This window comes from Larimichthys crocea, unplaced genomic scaffold, assembly GCF_000972845.2.
Source record: "Larimichthys crocea isolate SSNF unplaced genomic scaffold, L_crocea_2.0 scaffold545, whole genome shotgun sequence".
Classification (NCBI taxonomy): domain Eukaryota; kingdom Metazoa; phylum Chordata; class Actinopteri; family Sciaenidae; genus Larimichthys; species Larimichthys crocea.
Window position 1 is genome coordinate 1 of NW_020857119.1, and position 8,869 is coordinate 8,869.

Consider the following 8,869-nt stretch of genomic DNA (forward strand, 5'->3'; position numbering starts at 1 on the left):
TCGGACATCTTTAAAATCCATGAAGCAACCAATGGAGTGATCACTATTGAAGGACACACAGCTGGGTCCAGGTCCAGGTCCAACAGAGTCTGGTCTCTGATGGATCCTGACAGAAAAGCAATTGAAGTTTATGTTTAGCTTATCTTCATCCATTAAAATACTATATAAAAATACTTAATAATTAAAGTTGAATAACTTACTTTTTGTCTGATAAACTTTGTTTGGAATTAATGAGGTCAACCATTGACCGGACACTCTTGAAGGACACACAGCTGGGTTCAGGTCCAGGTTCAAGTCCAGGTCCAACAGAGTCTGGTCTCTGATGGCTCCTGACAGAAAAACAATTGAAGTTCATGTTTAGTTTATCTTCATCCATGAAAATACTATATATAAATTAAAGTTGAATAACTTACTTTTTGTCCGATAAACTTTGTTTGGAATTAATGAGGTCAACCATTGACTGGACACTCTTGAAGGACATACAGCTGGGTTCAGATCCAGGTTCAAGTCCAGGTCCAGGTCCAGGTCCAGCAGAGTCTGGTCTCAGAGTCTGTTGTGGGCTTCAACAGAACACACACAGAGCTTTGAGTGTGAATAATGATGGTGGAGTGATTTGAGTGCTGAGCTGTGACATGGAGAAGAGTCGTGGACAGTTCCTCATCTCACCTCTGAGCTTTGGTCTGGCTGTCATGTTCCCCACACAGAGAGCTTTTAGAGGGAGGGACTCCCTCCTCTCTGTCCTCACTCTGATTCATGCTGCTCAACTCACATCCACATCAGCTCACACACACTTTGATCTGGAGAGGAAACACAAATCATTCATGTGCACATGGACTCAGATCATCCTGTCATCATGCCATCAGCTGCTGTACTTCTACTGTCAGTCCACTAGATGGCGCCATGAAGCTGTAGATGGACCCACTGCCAGCTGGAATAGTGTGTGTGTGTGTGTGTGTGTGTGTGAGAGAGAGAGAGAGTCCTTTATTGTTACGTTTCTTCAACATGTTCAACTCATCACGCACAACGCCTCCAACATTATTGGTCTCTCCACCTCCAACCTCTCAGACCTCCACAGCAAAGCCAAGAGCACACGGTACAGCACATGAGTCCATAAGTTATTATTACACTGAGACACACACACACACACACTGTACATGGACCTTGTTCAGATCATTCAGTGTGTGTGTGTCACTGTGAAATCCTGTGCTGTATGAAGATAATAAAATAAAGACAATAAAGCTGAACCTTGATCAGGAGTCCAAAGTCCACAGAAGCAGCTCAGGTGTTAAAGTGTCCAGTAACAAATGAATTTTACCTTCAGACAAACAAATATTAGATTTCATCTGTGAGAACAAAGTTCATGAGAACGTCTCCTGTCACTGTTCTTCTGTTCTTGGATCACTGATGTGTAACTAGGACTTTAATGTTGGAGCCACTTTGAACTGTTTTACACACTTTCAGCTTCTTTAATGTCGAACAGTGAATCATATTTTATAAACTGATCTTTGGTTTTTCATTTCAAATCTTCATCTGAAAAGTAACAAAATGTGCTGAAGTCAAAAGTCAAAGATCTCCCTCTGAGATGGAGCGCAGTACAAGTACAAAGCAAGAGAGTACAAGTACTTAGTTACAGTGACAGATGATTAAAAATCAAAGACTGACAGTCTCAATAAAGCCCTTTGAGAGAATATTAAAAGATGAATTGAAAGGAAATCTCTTTGATTTGATTATTGATCACATTTAAGAACAAACTGACAGAAAGAAGCGACACTACTTCCTGTTGGAGGACTGTTACGAGCTCTGACGGCTCATTTAGTGACACACTTACATATTTATGGATTGAATTCAAACATCAAATCTTTAACCACATCAACTCCTGAGCATCAACTCACTCTGCTTCTACTCTTATTCCACCGCTAGCTGACGACAGCTTATGTTAACGAGTCACACATTAAAAACTTGTTCATTACCTTCAGCTGGAGGTTCACACGGAGAAAACTAACTGCGACACAACGTTCAGAGTGAATGAACCTTTGAACACGAAACACCCAGAGAGACTCATGAGTGTGAATCATTAATCAGATCTGTTATCTGAAAGAAGTCGTCATAAAGTGGCTGTTTAATGGCTGCATATCATTTATCCTCAAACAGAGGCTTTTTGACATTGGGCTGTCAGAGAAAGGTGTTGGTTGGTTCTCAAACTACAGTACTGATCCGGTCCCAGTGTATCAGGTTTGATGGTCAGTGCTTTGATGTTCTGCCTGTTTGTAAGGGTGTTCCACAGGGCTCTGAGCTTGGCCCACTTCTTTTGACCATTTTTATCAATAATTTGGGTAAAGATGTGAAAGATGCTGATTTTCACTGATATGCTGATGACACAGTTATTTATTGCAGTGTGTCAACTCCTGCTAAAGCTGCTGACCACTTACAATGTGTGTTAATACTGTACAAAAAACATTGTCTCATTTAAAACTTGTTCTTATTGCTGAAAAAAACAAGTGCATGTTATTGTCTGAATATTCCTTCAGTGGTCACCTCGGCTTTCTAATCAATGATTCTCTGACCTTTAAGCAACATGTACAATGCCTGGTTAAAAAACTGAGGCTGAAGTTAAGTTTCTATTCCAGAAACAAGTTGTGTTTCTCTTTCAGTGCAAAAAAGAGACTTGTTGCTGCAACATTTTTACCTGCTCTTGACTATGGGAATCTGTTGTACATGCGTGCTCCTGCTCAGGCATTGCATATGATTGATACAGCTTATCATCATCACTCAGGTTCATCACTAATTGTAAAGCTGACTGACTCACCACTGTGAGCTTTATGCTCGGGTAGGATGGGCTTGTTCAGCACCCCAGTGCTATATTTTCATATACAAGGTGATTCTCGGGTTGCTCCCAACATACCTCTGTTCTTATATTTCTACAAAGTGTGATGGACAATATTCGCTGCATTCAAGGGACTTTTATATTTTATCAGAACCAAATGTTGGTACTGAGCAAGGACAAAGATCTCTTTGAATGCTTTTAAATCCAGATTGACAGATGTAGAGAATAAATCATCGAGCTGTTGCTGTTTTAGCTGAAGGTGTTGATTTCATGGCTTGTATTGTACTTTTAGCATTTTTAGACTGCTATGTGTTGGAATATTGTCTGTGTGTCTTGTGTCTGCTTTGGTTTGACTTGTTCTTGGTTTGTGCTGCTGTCTGTCTCGACCAGGACTCCCTTGAAAAAGAGGTTTTTAATCTCAGTTGGACCTTTCCTGGTTAAATAAAGGTTTAAATAAAAACAATAAATAGATAAAATACATGTTGACCTGAAGGAGAAGTTGAGGACATTTAATCTGTAGTTAGTCTGGTTCAAGAAAGGAATCAGCATCACAGAGAAACAGGAAAAAAGTACAGAATCTACAGATACAGATTCAGGTTTTGGATCAGAACCCTTCAAACTCAAAGCAGCTTCTGTTGCTGCTCTGTAAAAGTAGAATCCAACACATTGTCCTCTATTGTTCCCCGTTTCTTCAACATGTTCAACTCATCACGCACAACGCCTCCAACATTATTGGTCTCTCCACCTCCAACCTCTCAGACCTCCACAGCAAAGCCAAGAGCACACGGTACAGCACATGAGTCCATAAGTTATTATTACACTGAGACACACACACACACACACTGTACATGGACCTTGTTCAGATCATTCAGTGTGTGTGTGTCACTGTGAAATCCTGTGCTGTATGAAGATAATAAAATAAAGACAATAAAGCTGAACCTTGATCAGGAGTCCAAAGTCCACAGAAGCAGCTCAGGTGTTAAAGTGTCCAGTAACAAATGAATTTTACCTTCAGACAAACAAATATTAGATTTCATCTGTGAGAACAAAGTTCATGAGAACGTCTCCTGTCACTGTTCTTCTGTTCTTGGATCACTGATGTGTAACTAGGACTTTAATGTTGGAGCCACTTTGAACTGTTTTACACACTTTCAGCTTCTTTAATGTCGAACAGTGAATCATATTTTATAAACTGATCTTTGGTTTTTCATTTCAAATCTTCATCTGAAAAGTAACAAAATGTGCTGAAGTCAAAAGTCAAAGATCTCCCTCTGAGATGGAGCGCAGTACAAGTACAAAGCAGGAGAGTACAAGTACTTAGTTACAGTGACAGATGATTAAAAATCAAAGACTGACCGTCTCAATAAAGCCCTTTGAGAGAATATTAAAAGATGAATTGAAAGGAAATCTCTTTGATTTGATTATTGATCACATTTAAGAACAAACTGACAGAAAGAAGCGACACTACTTCCTGTTGGAGGACTGTTACGAGCTCTGACGGCTCATTTAGTGACACACTTACATATTTATGGATTGAATTCAAACATCAAATCTTTAACCACATCAACTCCTGAGCATCAACTCACTCTGCTTCTACTCTTATTCCACCGCTAGCTGACGACAGCTTATGTTAACGAGTCACACATTAAAAACTTGTTCATTACCTTCAGCTGGAGGTTCACACGGAGAAAACTAACTGCGACACAACGTTCAGAGTGAATGAACCTTTGAACACGAAACACCCAGAGAGACTCATGAGTGTGAATCATTAATCAGATCTGTTATCTGAAAGAAGTCGTCATAAAGTGGCTGTTTAATGGCTGCATATCATTTATCCTCAAACAGAGGCTTTTTGACACTGGGCTCTCAGAGAAAGCTGTTGGTTGGTTCTCAAACTACAGTACTGATCCGGTCCCAGTGTATCAGGTTTGATGGTCAGTGCTCTGATGTTCTGCCTGTTTGTAAGGGTGTTCCACAGGGCTCTGAGCTTGGCCCACTTCTTTTGACCATTTCTATCAATAATTTGGGTAAAGATATGAAAGATGCAGATTTTCAATGATATGCTGATGACACAGTTATTTATTGCAGTGTGTCAACTCTCACTAAAGTTGCTGACCACTTACAATGTGTGTTCAATACTGTACAGAAAACTTTGTCTCATTTAAAAGTTGTTCTTATTGCTGAAAAAACCAAGTGCATGTTATTGTCTGAATATTCCTTCAGTGGTCACCTCGGCTTTCTAATCAATGATTCTCTGACCTTTAAGCAACATGTACAATGCCTGGTTAAAAAACTGAGGCTGAAGTTAAGTTTCTATTCCAGAAACAAGTTGTGTTTCTCTTTCAGTGTAAAAAAGAGACTTGTTGCTGCAACATTTTGACCTGCTCTTGACTATGGGAATCTGTTGTACATGCGTGCTCCTGCTCAGGCATTGCATATGATTGATACAGCTTATCATCATCACTCAGGTTCATCACTAATTGTAAAGCTGACTGACTCACCACTGTGAGCTTTATGCTCGGGTAGGATGGGTTTGTTCAGCACCCCAGTGCTATATTTTCATATACAAGGTGATTCTCGGGTTGCTCCCAACATACCTCTGTTCTTTTATTTCTACAAAGTGTGATGGACAATATTTGCTGCATTCAAGGGACTTTTATATTTTATCAGAACCAAATGTTGGTACTGAGTGAGGGAAGAGGGCGTTTGGATACTCAGCACCCTCTGACTGAATGTTTCACAGAATGTTTTAAAACTCAAAGACCTCTTTGAATGCTTTTAAATCCAGATTGAAAGATGTAGAGAATGAATCATCGAGCTGTTGTTGTTTTAGCTGAATGTGTTGATTTCATGGCTTGTATTGTACTTTTAGCATTTTCATACTGCTATGTTTGTTGTAATATTGGTCTTGGTGGTCTTGTGTCGGTTTTGGTTGGACTTGTTCGTGGTTTGGCTGCGTCTTTTCGACCAAGGCTCCCTTAAAAAGAGGGTGTTATCTCATTGACCTATCCTGGATAAATAAAAAGGGAATAAACATACAATACTAGATAAAATACACGTTGACCCCGAGACGGAAAGTCTGAGGAACATTAACTTCCATGTATTCAGTCTGGTGTCACGAAAGGAATCAGCATACAGAGGAAGCAGGAAAAGTAGCAGATCTCAGATACGATTCAGGGTTTGGATAAGAACCTTCACACTCATAGCACTTCTGTTGCCTGCTCTGTAAAAAAGTAGAATCCATAAACCCATTTTACCTCTACTTGTTTCCCGTTTCTCATACATGGTCAACTCATCCGCACAAGCATCAACATTATTGGCTCTCTCTCCACCTCCAACCTCTCAGACCTCCACGCAAAGCCCAAAGAGCCACACGGTACCCAGCACATGACCCCATAACTATTATTCACTGCACACACACCAGCAAACACTGGTACACATGGATCCTTGTTCAGATCATTCAGTTGTGTTTGTGTGTCACTGGAAATCGCTCGTGCTGTATAAAGATAATAAAATAAGACTAATAAAGCTGAACTTGATCAGGAGTCAATGTACACCGAACAGCATAGGTTGGTTAACTGTCCATAGTAAACAAATGCAATTTTACCTTCAGCACAAAAAAATATTGCATTTCATCTGTTCGAGACACAAAATTTTCCTTGAGATCGTTCTCCTGTACACTGTTATTTCCCCGCCTGTCTTTATCACTGATGCTGTGAATAGGGACTCTTAATGTGCGAGCGCACACGTTGAAACTGTTTTTACACACTTCAGTCTCTTTAATGCTCCGAACAAGTGGAGGGATTCATTGCGAGTTTATAAACTGATCTTCTGGTTTGGTCATTCAAATCTTCATCTGAAAAGACAAAATGTGCTGAAGTAAAGCAGTGACACTTCCCAGCAGCTCAGACACATGATTAAAAATCAAAGGGAGCTGACACGTCTCAATAAAGCCCTTTGAGAGAATATTAAAAGATGAATGGAAGGAAATCTCTTTGATTTGATTATATTGATCACATTTAGCAACAAACCTGACGAAGAAGACGACATCTACTTCCTGTTGGGCGACTGTTCACGAGCTCTGGACGGCTCATTTAAGTGACACACTTAATATTAATGGATATGACTTCACAACCAATCTTCTAACCACATCAACTCCTGGCATCCACACTCACTCTGCTTTCTACTCTTATTCCACCGCTAGCCTGACGACAGATTGTGTTAAACGAGTCACACATTAACAAACTTGTTCATTACCATCAGCTGGAGGTTCCACATGGAGAAGAATCAACTGCGGACACACGTTCACGTGAATGGAACCTATGTGAACAGGGGGAAGACACCCAGAGGAGACTCACTGGAGTGTGAATCATTAATCAGATCTGTTCATCTACGAAAGAATCGTTCATTAAAGTGGGCTGTTTCATGCTTGCATAGAAAGATAAAAAACACTGTTGTACTGGAGCCAAGTTGACGCACATTTCATCTGAGTCATCCTGCCCTTCCTAAGAACGGGATGTGTCACTATGAGAGTTGCAGGTATACACCAGCTGTAATCACAGTAGTTCTCCTCTGGTTTGTATCACAACGTAACAGTCCTTTGTCTTAAATGAACATTTTTTTCCATTGTAACTTTGGATGCAACTTAATTTCAGATTTTTTCTTCTGTCAGTCTGGACACTTTGAACTCTTCAGTGCAACTATCATATCTTTAGGACATATTTTGAACTTTACTCTGCGAGTTTTTGTTATGTTTATCTATTGTGGTCGACTCTGTTGGACTGACTTAGTCTCTGATGTCTCAACATTTTCTCACATCTATGATCGTCCAACAACGTCACAGGAGAATGTGGGTGCTGATTTCTACAGTGTGTGCTATTAGTACTTTTACTGCAGGTAGACGACCGGATTATCTATCCTCCTAGTTGCTAGCCTTGGACTTTGCCGCTGGGACCCTATTCTTACTCCTTGTAGCTAAGTTTTCTGTCTGCACAACAAACAAAGAAATCCTCAGAAACCTCCCGCAGTGCTCTTTAGTGAACACGTGTTCGGCTGGAAATACCTCAGACAGGAGGCACCACTTGTCAAGGAGAAGACTTGTGGCTCCCTCTGGTTGTGAAAGGATAAACTGACATGTGTTGCTATGGACACGTATCACACTTGTTTCTCAAACTGTGTGAATGAGCTGTGGGACACGTACTGACCCACACCTGACACTGTAAACCAGCTGAACAAACAAAGGAAAGAATATACAGGAAAATTATGGACACAATCGTGGAAAAACAGACTGTGGTATATTTTAAAAATACATGTTTAAATTAGATATAAATCATAATGAGAAGTGTACAAGTCAGAGTTCAGCTGTAAACAAACTCATCTATCTTCTGCTTTATCCGATATCGGGTCGCGGGGGCAAGCATCTTCAGCAGGGAGGGCCCAGACTCCTGACGTCCCGGCACTTCATCCAGCTCTCCCAGTGGGTGACCCCAAGGCGATTCCCCGGCCAGCCGAGGGATAGAGGCCCTCCAGCGTGTCCTGGGTCTTCCCCGGGCCGCCTTTCAGAGGGACATGCCCGGAACAAATCACGCAAGGAGAACGTCGCAGAGAGGAATCCTCACAGAATCCCGAGCACCTCAGCTGGTTCCTCTGATGCGGAGGAGCATGGTTTTACTCTAAGCTCCTCGCGTATTGGCCGAGCTTCTCACCCCTATCTGCTACGGGAGAGCCCAGCCCCCTGTGAAGGAAGCTCATTTTCAAGCCTCTGTGTATTCGCGATCTCAGCCTCTCTTCACTACCCAAAAGCTCTTTACGATAAGGTGAGATGAAGTAACGAATCGACTAGTAAATGCGAGAGCTTCGCCTTTACGTGTCAGCTCCTCCTTCACCACGAGCAGACCGTTGCATATTCCTCATCACTGCAGAGCTGCACTTATCCGCCGTCGATCTCCTTCCATCTTCCCTCACTCGTGAAAAGACCCCGAATACGTGAAGCAAGGGGGACTCATCCTGACCCGGAGGTTTCCCTCCCTCTTTTCCGCGAGCACC

General features: G+C 41.4%; 1 long non-coding RNA gene across 1 annotated transcript; it reads right to left on the reverse strand.

Moving 5' to 3' along the window:
* Positions 1 to 64: 64 nt before the first annotated feature.
* LOC113745245 (uncharacterized) lies at positions 65 to 2,052 on the reverse strand. Its single transcript, XR_003462059.1, has 4 exons — positions 1,971 to 2,052; positions 667 to 797; positions 414 to 560; positions 65 to 106 (listed from the first exon to the last, which is right to left on the reverse strand). It is a non-coding gene; the product is annotated as an uncharacterized LOC113745245 (long non-coding RNA).
* Between the last annotated feature and the right edge of the window lie 6,817 nt (positions 2,053 to 8,869).